The sequence below is a fragment of the Lissotriton helveticus genome, chromosome 4_1, assembly GCF_964261635.1.
Source record: "Lissotriton helveticus chromosome 4_1, aLisHel1.1, whole genome shotgun sequence".
NCBI lineage: Eukaryota > Metazoa > Chordata > Amphibia > Caudata > Salamandridae > Lissotriton > Lissotriton helveticus.
In genome coordinates, this window is record NC_136063.1 from 417457670 (window position 1) to 417470929 (window position 13260).

The 13260-nt window shown below is 46.4% G+C and overlaps 1 protein-coding gene across 2 annotated transcripts in view; it reads left to right on the forward strand.

The window, feature by feature from the left end:
• RGS22 (regulator of G protein signaling 22) overlaps positions 1–13260 on the forward strand; it is a 1652097-nt gene that overhangs the window by 551054 nt on the left and 1087783 nt on the right. The gene's annotated exons all lie outside the window — the stretch shown is intronic.

Genomic DNA, 13260 nt, shown 5'->3' on the forward strand with positions numbered 1-13260 from the left:
AGAGGTAGTCACTACTATTGACTGAAGTGGGTAGTAACATGGCTAAAATACAGTGGTACAGGTTTTTTAAAATTATGTTTGCAAAATGAAAGCTGTAAAATACAACTGAAGGATCTATCAAATGACACCTAGTTGTCAAATACAATTGTGGTGTATCGTTTGACATTTGACAGTTACGGATATTTGAAAATCATGTATCGTTTCTAGTTACGCAACAAATGACACTTAAAATGATCTCAAATTGAAAGTGGTTCAGCCAAGTGCGCCAAATCTTTTGGAATTTGTTAGGGCATCCTTTTGCTTTAAAAATAGTTTTCTTCCGTTTTTGCACACCTATACATTCTCTGTAACCACTCTGAATATAGGGAGGAGCTTTCCACACTTTAGTGATGTGTCTTTTGACTGCTAAGGTGCCAACATGTACCAGGATTTGCCTGCCCCAAGCTTCCCCGACTTCATCCAATATACCCAATAGTCACAATTTGGGATAGAGGTCAGTTGGTCTGTCTATTACATTACTTAATGATTTCTGAGCCTGTTTCTAAAACATCACTATTGTTTGGCAATACCACACCATGTGTATATATGAACCACTTTCCAAATGGCACTTACATCAGTTCAGCATTCCGGCTATTCCTGCCCTCCAAAGCCCGTGAGGAGTAGAGTTGAATCTTTGCAGAAATTTGAGATGACTCACTCTCAGCCAAGCTGAGATCACTAACTCCTTGTGTCTTTCCAGTCTGCATTCTCCAGTTGTCCCACATCATTTTCCCACTTGGCAAAGAAGGATGACAAATCATTCAGTAAGTTGGCTATAAATGACAGATAAATCATGAAAGTACAGCCCCTGCTCATTTTTTTCAAGGTTATTTAAGCCTCAATAAGGGAGAAGTCTGGAATCTCTGTGGCTGGAGAACACTTCACCACCAGAGTGTGTCTCAATTGAAGATATCGAAGTACTTGAGGGATCAAATGAGTACTAGAGTGCCAAATAGGATTTAATATAAGTGTAGTTCTCCAATCACAACTAATCATGACTTGCCCTTTCCGCTTGGTAGGCAGAACCTTCTCTGTCCCCAAAGTTAAGAATTTTAAGGAAGCTAAATTATTCCATCTAATAGTGTCAGTGTAGATACGCCATACACAAACACTCTTCAAAGACTGACCTAGCGCATTTGTCAAACACAATTCTAGGAGGCTTATTAGGCCAAAGAAAATTATTCTGTAGAGATTTGAGCATGTTCAGAAAGAAAGCCAGGATCTTATAGGAGTAGTTTTGAAGTATATGTAATATTTTAGGTAATAAAATCATCTTTTAAAGAGCAACTCACCCAAGAATGTTAAGAGGGACTCTTTGCCGGTTACGAACAAGTCTTGGAGTCTCATTTCTAAGGGAGATGATGTTCCTTTCCCAACAATAATAAGGATTCAAGGCCAGATATTCTCTTAAGTATTTAAAGCCATGAGTTGCTACCTTCAGCTGTTTGCTACAGCTATAGACTGCTTGGTTGCCGGGGAGGATTTGTCCTAGATTATTCACAGACCATAGGAAAGGCTATATTGATTGAACATGTCCATAAATCTCCTGCCTGTCCACTTGGGGAACCGCATGAACAATGTGTCCTCCAGCCCCGGTCCAGCATCCCCCCTGCTATTGGAATCCCTGAACCAGCTCATCTCCCCTAATTCAGGTTAAGATGGGGTGATAGACTTCCATTGATCCTTACACTTGCCATAGGATTATCATACAACAGTTTTATATAGGACAGAATCTTTGGACCAAAATTGACCAGTTTTAGGACCTGCCATTTAAAGGACCAATCTAAGGAAACAAAAGCTTTTTCAAAGACTATGAACAGCAGCCCATAAGTGCCAGAGAATTCCCAAATACGCGCCATTGCAGTCTGTACCCAACAGATACAGTCTTGCTTGCCCCTGCCATGTGTGAAACTGCTTTTGTCTTGATCAGTCAGGGAATGTATCACATTTGCTAATCAATTGGCTAAGACTTTAGCCACGAGCATGGCCTCAACATTAAAGAGCTCGGTCTGTACAATTGACACTGATCTAGGGGCTTACCTACGTTAGGCAGCATAGTAAATGTAGTGTGTTGGTCATCCGTAAAAAAGCCATTCTCTATAGCCTCCTGAAACACATCCAGAAGATTTGGGATAGCCAGTGAGACACAGTTCTTTAAAAATTCAGTTGGCAAACCTTGTGGACCAGATGTTTTGCCTGTGAGCATTGTTGCCAGAGCCTCAATCAACTCTTTCTCCATAAGAGGTGCCTCAAGGCCTTCCTTCATCCCATCTGATAAGTTTATTGGAAGGTCTGCAAGTAGAGGGTTCCTAAGATGCCAGGGGAAAAGGGTCTGGGCAGTGTATAGTCCTTTACAATACTGTCCAAAGCCCTCAGTTATATCCTCTGCTTTAGTGAACATGTGACCAAAGATATGATGAATAGAAGATACAAATCTGGATTCTGCTTTTTTTTGGAACACCCAATACAATAATTTACCAGACCACAAATTTGTAAATTCATTTTTGGAAAGCCAGCCATGTTCTCCTGGCAGTATCTTACATCCAATGAAGAAAATCCTTAGCAGTATTCAAACACTTCAAGAGGGTGGTTTCATTGCTATTAGTATATAGGATCTCTGAATTGGCAGTCTGCACCGCCTGCTTACCAATATCTCCATCTTTAAATTCATTTTTCCAGTCAAGGAAAGCTTTGTCCTTCCTCTGAATCACTGCCTTAAATGCCTCCCACAAGCAGGCAGAGGTTACAGATTTGGTGTTGCTGTCATTGTAAGATTTATTTTCCTCTCTAATGTGATCAGTAAAGGTGTTCTCCAGTATGGGTTCTTTCATAGATCACCTGCTTGAATCATTCCCTGTCGTTGAAGGGGGAGTCCCACGGTACCATAGTAAAGCAGTAGGTGTCCGTATCATAGGCTATAACAGCAATGCAAAGTCAGTTTAATAGCCCATCTATGTCCTTTTAAAAAAAGGACCAAACTTGAATTATATCTGGTCAGGCGACCGCACCCTCTAGAACACTCCCAAAAGAGGCTCCGATTTTCCACCGAACGCCTTAGCAGAGAGTCTCCCTGAGCTCTGCTCAGTCTCTTTCCTTTACTATTGAAAACTTATGTACAGCTATTAAGTCTGAGTCTTTTAAGAAAGGCCTTTTCAGATGCTGCAAAACCTGTGGGAAGAAAAGGCTATATGTGGATGATCCACACAAAGACTGTCTTTACTGCCTCTACCCTCAACATCAGGTAAAGGATTGTAAAATATGTTGCACTTTCTCCTCCAAAAAAGGACAGGGAGGGAAGCCTACTGCGGCTACAAAAGTCTAAAACTCAGAAATCCACCACTTCTGAGGAGGGCAGTAATACATCTGTGAGAACCCACAAAAGGTCAAGATCATCTGACTAGGGGACATCTGGGCTGAGCAGAAAGGCCCTAAAACACATTAAAAAAATGTAAACACAATTTTAATGATTTTTCCACAGCATAATAAATGACATACATCTTCCAAGCATTTGGGCGCTATTAAGGAAAAGGTATCATACATGAATACACATATTATTTCCAAAATGTAAATGACTATGTGGATATTCTCACCCAAGAACAAATCATTACAAAATCATGTTATCAAAGGAGCAAAAAATACGGAACAGACATGTCATTAATAGCGAAATATCTGATTATTAGAAGACCCATAAGTGTCTGACACACTATGCTTTATAAACAAATATGAAAACTTAGAACTACCCCCAGCCCACTAGTTCCTGGTCCACTAACGTGTAGTGTAAGACAAGTAATGATTGTATTCACACAGTTAATAACAAATTATTTCATAGCATACATACATATAAGTCTCCAGGTCCCCTGAAAGATAAGGGGGGAACGGCAATATCAGGTAGCAGCTAGTTCAGCTCTTGGGGTTGTGAAATGTGGGGTTGGGCCGGGCCCGCTCTGCAATGGCGGAGGGGTTAGCATATCAATGGCTTTAAATGTTTCCAGCATATGGTCCCAATCCAGAGAGATAGGGATCTTACTTAGTCCTCTGAATTCCTCTTGTCTAATAATCGTACTCTCGGCAGTGCCACAGCGGACCATTTCTGTCTGCCATGAAAGAGGTGTAGGGGGAACGCAGATTTCCACCGCATTGTGATGGCACATTTTGCTATAAGCACTGGCAAGTCAGCAAATCTATACTGGACCCTCTGCCCCTTGGGTCTTTTATACAGGCCCAGCAGACAGCTTTCCGCCGAGGACCAGACAGCAGTACCCATGACCTCCTGCACTCTATATCCAACAGTTTGCCAGTACATGCGTAAACGCGACACCCTCACAACATGTGGAGCAGGGCTGCATCCTCTTCCTAACACCTAGGGCAGGTGAGTTGTATGTTAGGGCCCTGAAACACATCATAAAGACCCTCTGAGAAAGGAGAAGCTAAAACTCATCACCACAGATGTTATCCCTCTAAACCTCGTAACCCATCTTTGAAGACACAGGAGCGTAAGTATTCTTCCTCCTGTGAACCGTCACCGGCGAGGAAAATAAATTCTCTCAAAACCCCATTGACAACGACATCACCATCTACATCAGTATCAACAACGACAGTGATGGTCACCACTAGCCTCATCTATGAGACCATCAACAACAGCAGCCATCATCACACCCATCTCGTAGATGAGGGTAACATCATCCACTAAGACACCGTTGAAGGTATTGTTACCTTCTCCACACCGTCGATGGCAACAACATCGACGAAAATACCGTCCACCGTGACACTGTCGTCCTTGTAGGCTCTGACGACGGAGTTCCGACTGTCAGCGCTGAAGTTCACAACATCGTCGACAGGACCGTTGACGATGTTAAAATACACAATATTAGCAAAGATAGCTTTAAGATCTGAATTGATATCCCCCCCTAGCAAGGTCTCACCTTTGCCACCAAGTCACCAATTGGACCTGGAGGAGTCTGACGATGACCCGTCTTTTGGGGCAGTGCACAGTCTATCAGAGCAGCAGGTAAAATACAAGTAGAAAGACCTAGATGAGGAAGAGCATTATTATTCAATATTATGCCCCTCCCAAACGGCATTATGATCATTATCAATACCATCCTCTTACACAGCCCAGGTATGATGAAGTGCAAATGCCCATATCGCTAGTCCAGGATCTGAAGGCCTTGGTGCAGAGTAATAGAAGAATTCCTGATGTTCCAGAGGAGCAGCCAGTAGCACCACCTCAGCCTACCTCACCTGCTACTCTGAGACATATTTCTCCGCGTATAATATCCATGATGCCATCAGCTTCAGACGTAGCGGTGCCACCAAAATGGACCAAACATCTTCAGAAGATGAAAGGGAGGAAGGCGAAATACCTGAACCCTAACCCCTACAAGATGAATGGGATGACTACCTTGTCCCCACCATGTTGCCTTCACCACCACACCCTTCAGATTCTCCCCTATAGGACACCAGGGGCTTTCATAACCTGATGGACCTGGGCTGCAACACATTTTCATCTCCCAACCTCTGTTAAACAGGCTGTTTTCTCCCTGATTTCAAGAAGAAAACAAGGAAGTTTGTGAGGGCCACCCCCATCATTGATTATATCTGGGTTGAGGGATTTAAAGTAAAGAAAAATACAGCTACAGTAGCGGCAGTACCAACTCGCATGGACAAAAAGTGCAAAGCTACAGAGGATTCCCCTGCTCGCCTCACAGGTCATCCATCCCAAACTGGAGTCTGTGATCTCACAGGCGGTGCAAAGGTTCTCCAAAAACTGTTCTGCTCCCATCTCCGTGGCACCAGACAAAGAAGGCAGGCGCTTGGACAACATAGGGAAGAAGTTCTCCCTCATATACTAAGAAAGTGGAATGTGAACTGCGACTTAAGTCGGGTCTTGGACCAGGAGACTCAGAAGAGCTGGGGACACTAGGAACCACCCAAGGTAAGTATCCAGGAACCCCACGGAGGCTGTGTGCAGACTGGAAACACAGTGGCATACTGAATAGACGTCAAAGGTAAAGTCGCGCTTGCAGTTTCGAAGAACAAGGACCCTACCCAGTGGACCCTGAAGAAACCTAATGGAAGACAGAAGGTTGAAGACTCACCCCTCCCGTGGATACCCCAGGAACCAGGATACCTATGCCAGGGAAGCCTAGTGCATAGGTGCGAAGTGACATCGGAAACCGCAGTCGACCACAATGGAGACGTCTGGAAAGATGCTGCTGGCAAAGACTGTGCAAGAGTCTGGTGGAATCCAAGGGTGGATTCTTGAAGAGAAGAACCTGCAAGCAGAGGGGACAGAGTCTATGCCACTTGGGAGTGACCAGGAGGCATGGTAGAGGAATGCCCACCGATGAAGGAAGATGCAGGAGTGATGACAGACATCTTGTCACTGCAGCTGTGAGGACTAGGCAATGTTGATAAAAATTCACAAGCTGTCCCATGTCGAAAATAGAGAACCAGGGGGTCGGTGTCCGGCGGGACCACCAACAAGCTTTGGCAGCAACAACAGACGTGGTTAATGAAGGTCCAAAGTTGGGACCAGTAAGGTTCTAAGGGACTCACCATGTGCAGGAGAGTCAGAGCAGGCCCGAGCAATCAGTGGAGCCCACTGAAACAAGTGAAGACCCTCGAGAGGAACCACAGGCCAACAGCACAGGAATCGCAAGAGGACCTCAAGCAGCTCACCAAAGAAGAAGGCCCACGGTGCAGAGGATGCCGTGAGGACGAAGATCTTGGCAGGAAGAGATGCTGAAGGCTGGAGCTTCTTGTAGCCTGAAGATCTCTGGAGTTCAGAGCCAACAAGCCGTGGCAATGGCAAGTTGACACGGTGCACAGGAGTTTGGTCCCAGTGGTTCCGTTGAGGGATTCTGGCCTCAAACTTGCTGAGAGGACAGGTCAGGCCTCAAGAGAGTTGCAGAACCACCCCCTGTGTTGCTGAGCCTTTTGAAGTCTGTTGGATGCCAGGAGCAGCAGACTGGTCAGCTTCGTTGCGGTGCCTGCAGATGCTGGGGAGTGACTCCTTCACTCCAAGGGAGATTACTTTGGGTTTAATTGATGCCCACAGGTCTCCCAGAGGAGGGGCTAGACAGAGGGGAGCATACTCAAATGTCCTTTGTCCAGTTTCGTGAACTGGATCTAACTAGAGTATGCAAGAAGGGCACCAAATGTCTTGCCCTTCAAAGCAGTCTGGTGGCGCTGGCAAGCGCCCCCTCCCCAGCCCAATACATTAAGTCCTGTCTGGGAGGTGGTCACACCTCCCTGTGATTGGAAACCTATTGTTCTGCCTTCCCCTGCTTGAGCTCAGCTCAGCAGCAGGAGAGCAGAATTGTGCCTTCTACCGGCAGCAGCACTAATGTGTTGGCAGACGCTGGAAGGCTGTTACCAGGGGTACTGGGGAGTTCCCAGAGGAGCCCCCCAGTGAGTGGTGATAACTATGGTAGAAGGATCCTAACTTTCTACAGTTACCCCCACTTGTTGCCTGGTAAATGTTGTGATTTCGACTGGAAGTGCACTGGTTTCTTGCTAACTAGGTCCTCAGTGCCAGAACTCTTTCCCAAAACTGCACAATAGTTTTTCCCAATTGACAAAACCTTTAGCAGTAGTAGTACAAAGCTTTATTTCGATATGAAATATCTTAAAAAGCACATTGGCAGTTAAAAATACAATTCATTTTTAAAAGACATTAAATTACACTTTAACAAAAATACATCAGTAAAAGATCATTAAACCGATTACAGCTTTGGACACATTTATAAAGTGGTCGCCTAGTAAAATTATCTTAGGTCTTTCGATCTGATCACCCACGCCCAACTAAGGAATTTAGCCACCCCACAAGCTAGGGTGGTGTTAGGATCTGTCTGCAAAATTCTGAGGGCAGAAGAATGATTCTTGGTCTCAAGCTGGCGACAAACAGGTTTTAACCATTTCGACCTAGGTTTATTATAAGCGAGACATACAAAGAAAAAGTGTGGGATAGTTTCAGGTGCATCGGAATAAAACGGGCAATCAACAGGAGTTTGGTTGGGTAGTTTCCACTTGCAGGTGCGTTCACGAACCGGAAGAGTAGGGTTCAAGACGATGTACTGTCTTGTGTAAACTGAACTCATCTGTCAACCTGTCCAGGTTGGTATCTCTAGAATCTCGGGCAACAACCCATAACCAATAGGCTCTCTTAATTTCCAGTTTTGACACCGATACACCTGACTCCCATGCAATATTAAAACCAATAGCCAATAAAAACTTCTTTACCCTAGTAAGCCAAACAATTTTATCGGACCCCTGCATATTCATGACTTCTCTAAGGCCATCTGCATAGCTGGATAGCTCAGGTGTACGCCACAAACGAGCCCAATAGAGAAGCGGGCGCAAAATAATAAGATCTTTGATTGATCGGCGTCCCATATCGCACTGAAGTGGTTTGCTTGGAGTACCCCTAGGTAATGAAACAAGCTCTCTAAAAAACTTGTTTTCAGCCGTAACAAGGGGATCAACGTTGTTGAAACCCCAGAGCTCAGCTCCGTACAATGCACTACCTACTGCTTTAGCAGCATAAATCTCCAGTGCAGGTGCTATGGGTCTGGATGTTGAGGCTCTATGTTCCCTCCCAATGACTCCCAGAACACCCTTGTGGTTCAAGGCCATTTTCTCAATGTGTGGGTGCCATTTCAATTATTCATATATCCTTATCCCTAGATAGTCAAATGTTTTAACACGCTCTAGGGGCACCTCGTCAAGTGTAAGCGTACAGTTGGCTTTCCTGCTAGGGTTAAAATAGAGGAGCTTGGTTGCCAAGCCCCTTAAGTTACAAAATGTACAAAAGCGATATAAACGCTTCTGGAGCCCCATTGGTGTTTTAGATACCAATAGCGTGTCGTCCGCAAAGAGCATGGCAGGGACTTTTAACACCAGCCAGGGTAGGGGCATTAGCATCAATATCAGACAAAAATGAAACAACCCCATTAACAAACAGCGAAAAGAGGGTCGGTGCCAGGACGCATCCCTGGCGGGCACCTCTCTTTACCGGGATTTTGTCGGTTTTCTGCTCCTGTGTACCCCACCGGATGCATGCATAATTTCCATCATGCATACGGGCCAATAATTTCAGGATGGGCAAGGGAAACCCCATCTCCCGCAAAACCGTCCACAGGCGCTCTCTGGGAACCAGGTCAAACGCGGTCTTTAAGTCAATAAAGGCCAAATACAGACCGCCCTTGCCAATGGTTACTATCTTCCAGTGCAACAAAACCAGCCTAAATGCCTGGTCAACAGTGCTTGTGCACGCCCTAAAACCTGCCTGGAATTGGGAGATGATGTTGTTCTCCTCCGCCCATGAAAGGATCCTCTCCAGAAGGACCCTGCCAACCACCTTTTGGCCAGCATCAATAAGGCTGATTGGACGATAGTTGGCAGGGTCTCCCCTTGGTCCCTTCTTATAAATTGGGATCACCACAGCCCCTTTTCAGGAACTCGGAACCGGAGACCCCTGAAGAAGGGCATTAATCAACAGGGAGAAGAACTTAGCCCATTGCTCGATATTGGCACAGAATAGATCGTCTGGGATGCCATCCTGGCCCGGTGCCTTGTATTGTATTGTAAGGGGAGCTTGTAAAGCGCACTGACACCGTGGGTTTCCTGGCGCTGGTTGAATGCTGAAGGACCAGAGGGATTTAGCCAGATTGAGGGAAGAGCCATGTTTTTAGGGATTTACGGAAAAGAATGAGAGAATTAGAGGTTTTGAGAGAGAGGGGAAAGGAGTTCCAGAGTTTAGGGGCCAGGAATGCGAATCTCCGGCCTCCAGATCTGCAGAGTTTGATGGGGGGGATGAGTAGGAAGTGAAGGTGGGAAGATCTCAGGTTCCGTGAAGGACAATAGGGCCTGATAAGGGATTTCAGAAAGACGGGACAGGAGCCAGATAAAGATTTAAAAGTGAGGCAGCCGATCTTAAAGGCTGCCCTCGAGGTGACAGGGAGCCAGTGCAGTTTAGAAAGAAGGGGTTTGGCGGATTGCCATTTCGGAATCCCAAGGGCCAGTCTCGCCGCTTGATTTTGAACAGATTGTAGTCTGGAGAGAGATGTTTTAGGCAGACCGTGGTAAATAGAGTTCGAAAAATCTAAGCGGGAGAGGACAAGGGCCATAATTACTTGCAGAAGAGCTTCAGGAGTGAGGAGATAGGCCACCTTCCTGATCCTGCGCAGCTGGAGCATACAGGAGGAGACAACCGTCCCCACTTGGGGCCCGAGGGAGAGGCCGGAGTCAATAGTGACCCCAAGACTTTTTACCGAGGCCACAGGGGTGGGGGGGGGGCCAAGTTCTGCCGGCCAAAAGTGCGGACCCCAGTGGGTAGAGCTCCTGCCAGGAAGAAGAAGCTCCGTCTTTCCGGGATTCAATTTGAGCTGGTTTTGACACATCCACTGTAGGATGTGGGACATAGCTGCCTGGAAGTTAGGAATAGCAGAGGGGGAATCGAGAGGAAAGATGAGTTGCAGGTCGTCCGCGTAGTTAAAGACGGTGACGTCCCACTGCCTCAGAGAAAAAAGGAGGGGTCGAAGATAGAGGTTGAAGAGAAGAGGGGATAAAGAGGAGCCCTGGGGGACCCCGCAGGGCAAGTGTTCCCTAGGAGCTCTAAGAGTGCCCAGGCTGAGGGTCTGAAATCTCCCGGTCAGGAAGGATTTGACCCATGCCAGCGCCAGGCCCTGGATGCCAGCCTGCTCGACACGGTGGAGGAGGATGTTGTGGTCCACCGTGTCGAAAGCGGCTGACAGATCTAATAAAACCAGGGCCTGGGGGGTACCCTTGTCAGCGCCGTCTCTCAAGGCATCCAGCACGGCCAAGATCACAGTCTCCGTGGAGTGGCCGGGTCTGAAGCCGGCCAGATTGGCCTCGAGAAAGTTGGAGCTCTCGATGAACTGTGAGAGACAGGCGGTGGCGTGGGCTTCCAGGATTTTAGAGAAGAAAGGCAAGAGAGAGATGGGGCGGTAGTTCGCCGGAACGGCGGGATCAGCCCCAGGCTTCTTCAGTAGAGGCACCAGACGGCCTCCTTGAAGGAGCAGGGTACCGTACCGGACGAGAGAGAGGAATTCAGCAGGGGAAGGATGCAGTCGGGTAGAGATACAATTTTGTTAATCGCTGCCTCGACCTCTTTTTGCCCTACAGGATCAATGAAGGTCAAAGTATATATCATGGGTGATGTATCATGTCCAAGGGGCCCACTATTATCTGTTACCCCTACCCCTTCATACAGACTCCTGAAGTGCTCAAACCATTCCCCATCAGTAATATGATTGGGTATTGGTTCAGTGTCGCCACCGTTTGAGCTTCTGACCAAAGCCCAAAACCGCTCACCGTTTTTGGACTGACTAGCCAACTTCAGCTCCTCCCAATGGGAGTCATCCCAGGCCCTCTTTGCCACCAGTAGAGCTCGCCTATACTGGGATTGGGCTAAGTGAACCTCAACAGCATCGCGAGGTTTAATAGCAGATATCAATTTAGATTTTGCCCCCCTACAGTCCTGATTATACCACTTGGCTGCAGGCTTCCTGCTCCTGGGTTGGCTTGTGGCCCGAGTATCAAAAAGAAGAGCGCCCATCATATCAATTGTTTCAGCATAAATCTCATCAGCCTGACAGGGTCCCAATTCATTGATGCAAATTAAGGAGAGCTTCTCGGTCTGGTCTCTTACAATCTCCCCTAGGGCGCTGTTTTTTTGTTCATCTAAGATGAATTTTTGCCATTTAATAAATCTTCTGCAATTGGAAGGTATTATTTCCCTGGTCAGCATCCTCAGTCTGCTATTAGACTGAGGCTTCCCATTAAACAACTGATTCCGCATGCAAAGGGACAAGGGATTATAGTCACTATGGATAGATGGGATGACAGTCATGTCACTCACATATTTCCATAGCCTCTTGTCAACCAAGATGTAATCTATTCTGCTAGGGCAGGAAACCCTATTGTAAGTGTGGGCTCCCGAAAAATCAGATGGCGTACGCCTGTTAACAGCTACTAGGGCATGCTCCATTGTTAGGACATTCATTTGAATAACAATCTGTGTCCATTTTTTAATTGGCGCGATCGTCAGTTGCGGTATGCCCCATCTAGCATCCTCATCATGAAATCCTCCAGCACCATCCACAGCCAGCGGTTCGAAAGTACAGTTAAAATCGCCGGCAATTAGGGACAGGGAGTCAGTGGGGCAACTTAGGAGTAAGTCAGCTAACGCAGAAATGGTCGGAGATTTAGCTCCCCCTTGCAGACCTCTGGCATAAATATTAAAAAGCTCCAGGGTCACTGTAGCCTGAGGATCCCTAATCATTAGCCTCATCAGGTCCATTGATGTACTTTGGTGGTGGGTAATTTTACAATTTAGCGCAATTTTAACCCAAATTAACAGTCCGCCCGACAGGCGACCCCGCCCAGAACAGATAGCTGGTACATAAAAGGAAGAATAGCCAGACTTATACATTGGCTCAAGGCACCAAGTTTCCTGGAAAATGCACAGGTCATATTTATCAATAAGGTTATTCCAATCAGGAAGCAGTACTTTTTTGCGCAAGCCCGCTACGTTGCATGAAATAATGTTAAAGTTACCATTCTAACCATTAATGGGAACAGCATCAACATGAAGCGAGACTAACCCCTGGACAAAACCTTTGTCGCTACCCACAGTTGGAGTCAAACGGCAAGCCATTACAGGCACTATAGGCTCCGTGAGCCCATCATTTCCATTTCCTAATAGAGCAGTGGAGTCCAGAGAAGTTATCAGGCCCGACGAGTGATCTAAACCTTGGACATTATCCTTATTACCCCCATGTGTTAGGGTGGCCAAGATTGGGAATGGAGTGTCATAAGGTTCTGGTAACCTGAGATGACTATTTTCAATGGTTCTAGTGGGGGCAGTTGAAACAGGAGAAACCCCTACCTGTACCGGAAGTCAATCAACAGCTTCCAGCCCGCTGTACCGGTTTTGGCATGGGATAAAAGATGGAACAAACTCTGGGCCTAACCAACCTCCGCAATTCCGGTTACCCCCAAGGTTAAATCTCCCAACTCTCCGTTGTATTAGGGTCCGACCGTCATCTATGGGAGGAGGAAAACCGGAGGGATACAAATAAGACATTGGGAGTGCTAGAATAGAAGTTCCTGGACCATGACTTTTCCAATTGCAAATGTGTCCCACTGTCCTGGGATCGTCGAAGTTGACTAAGATACAATCTACCCTAATGTCCT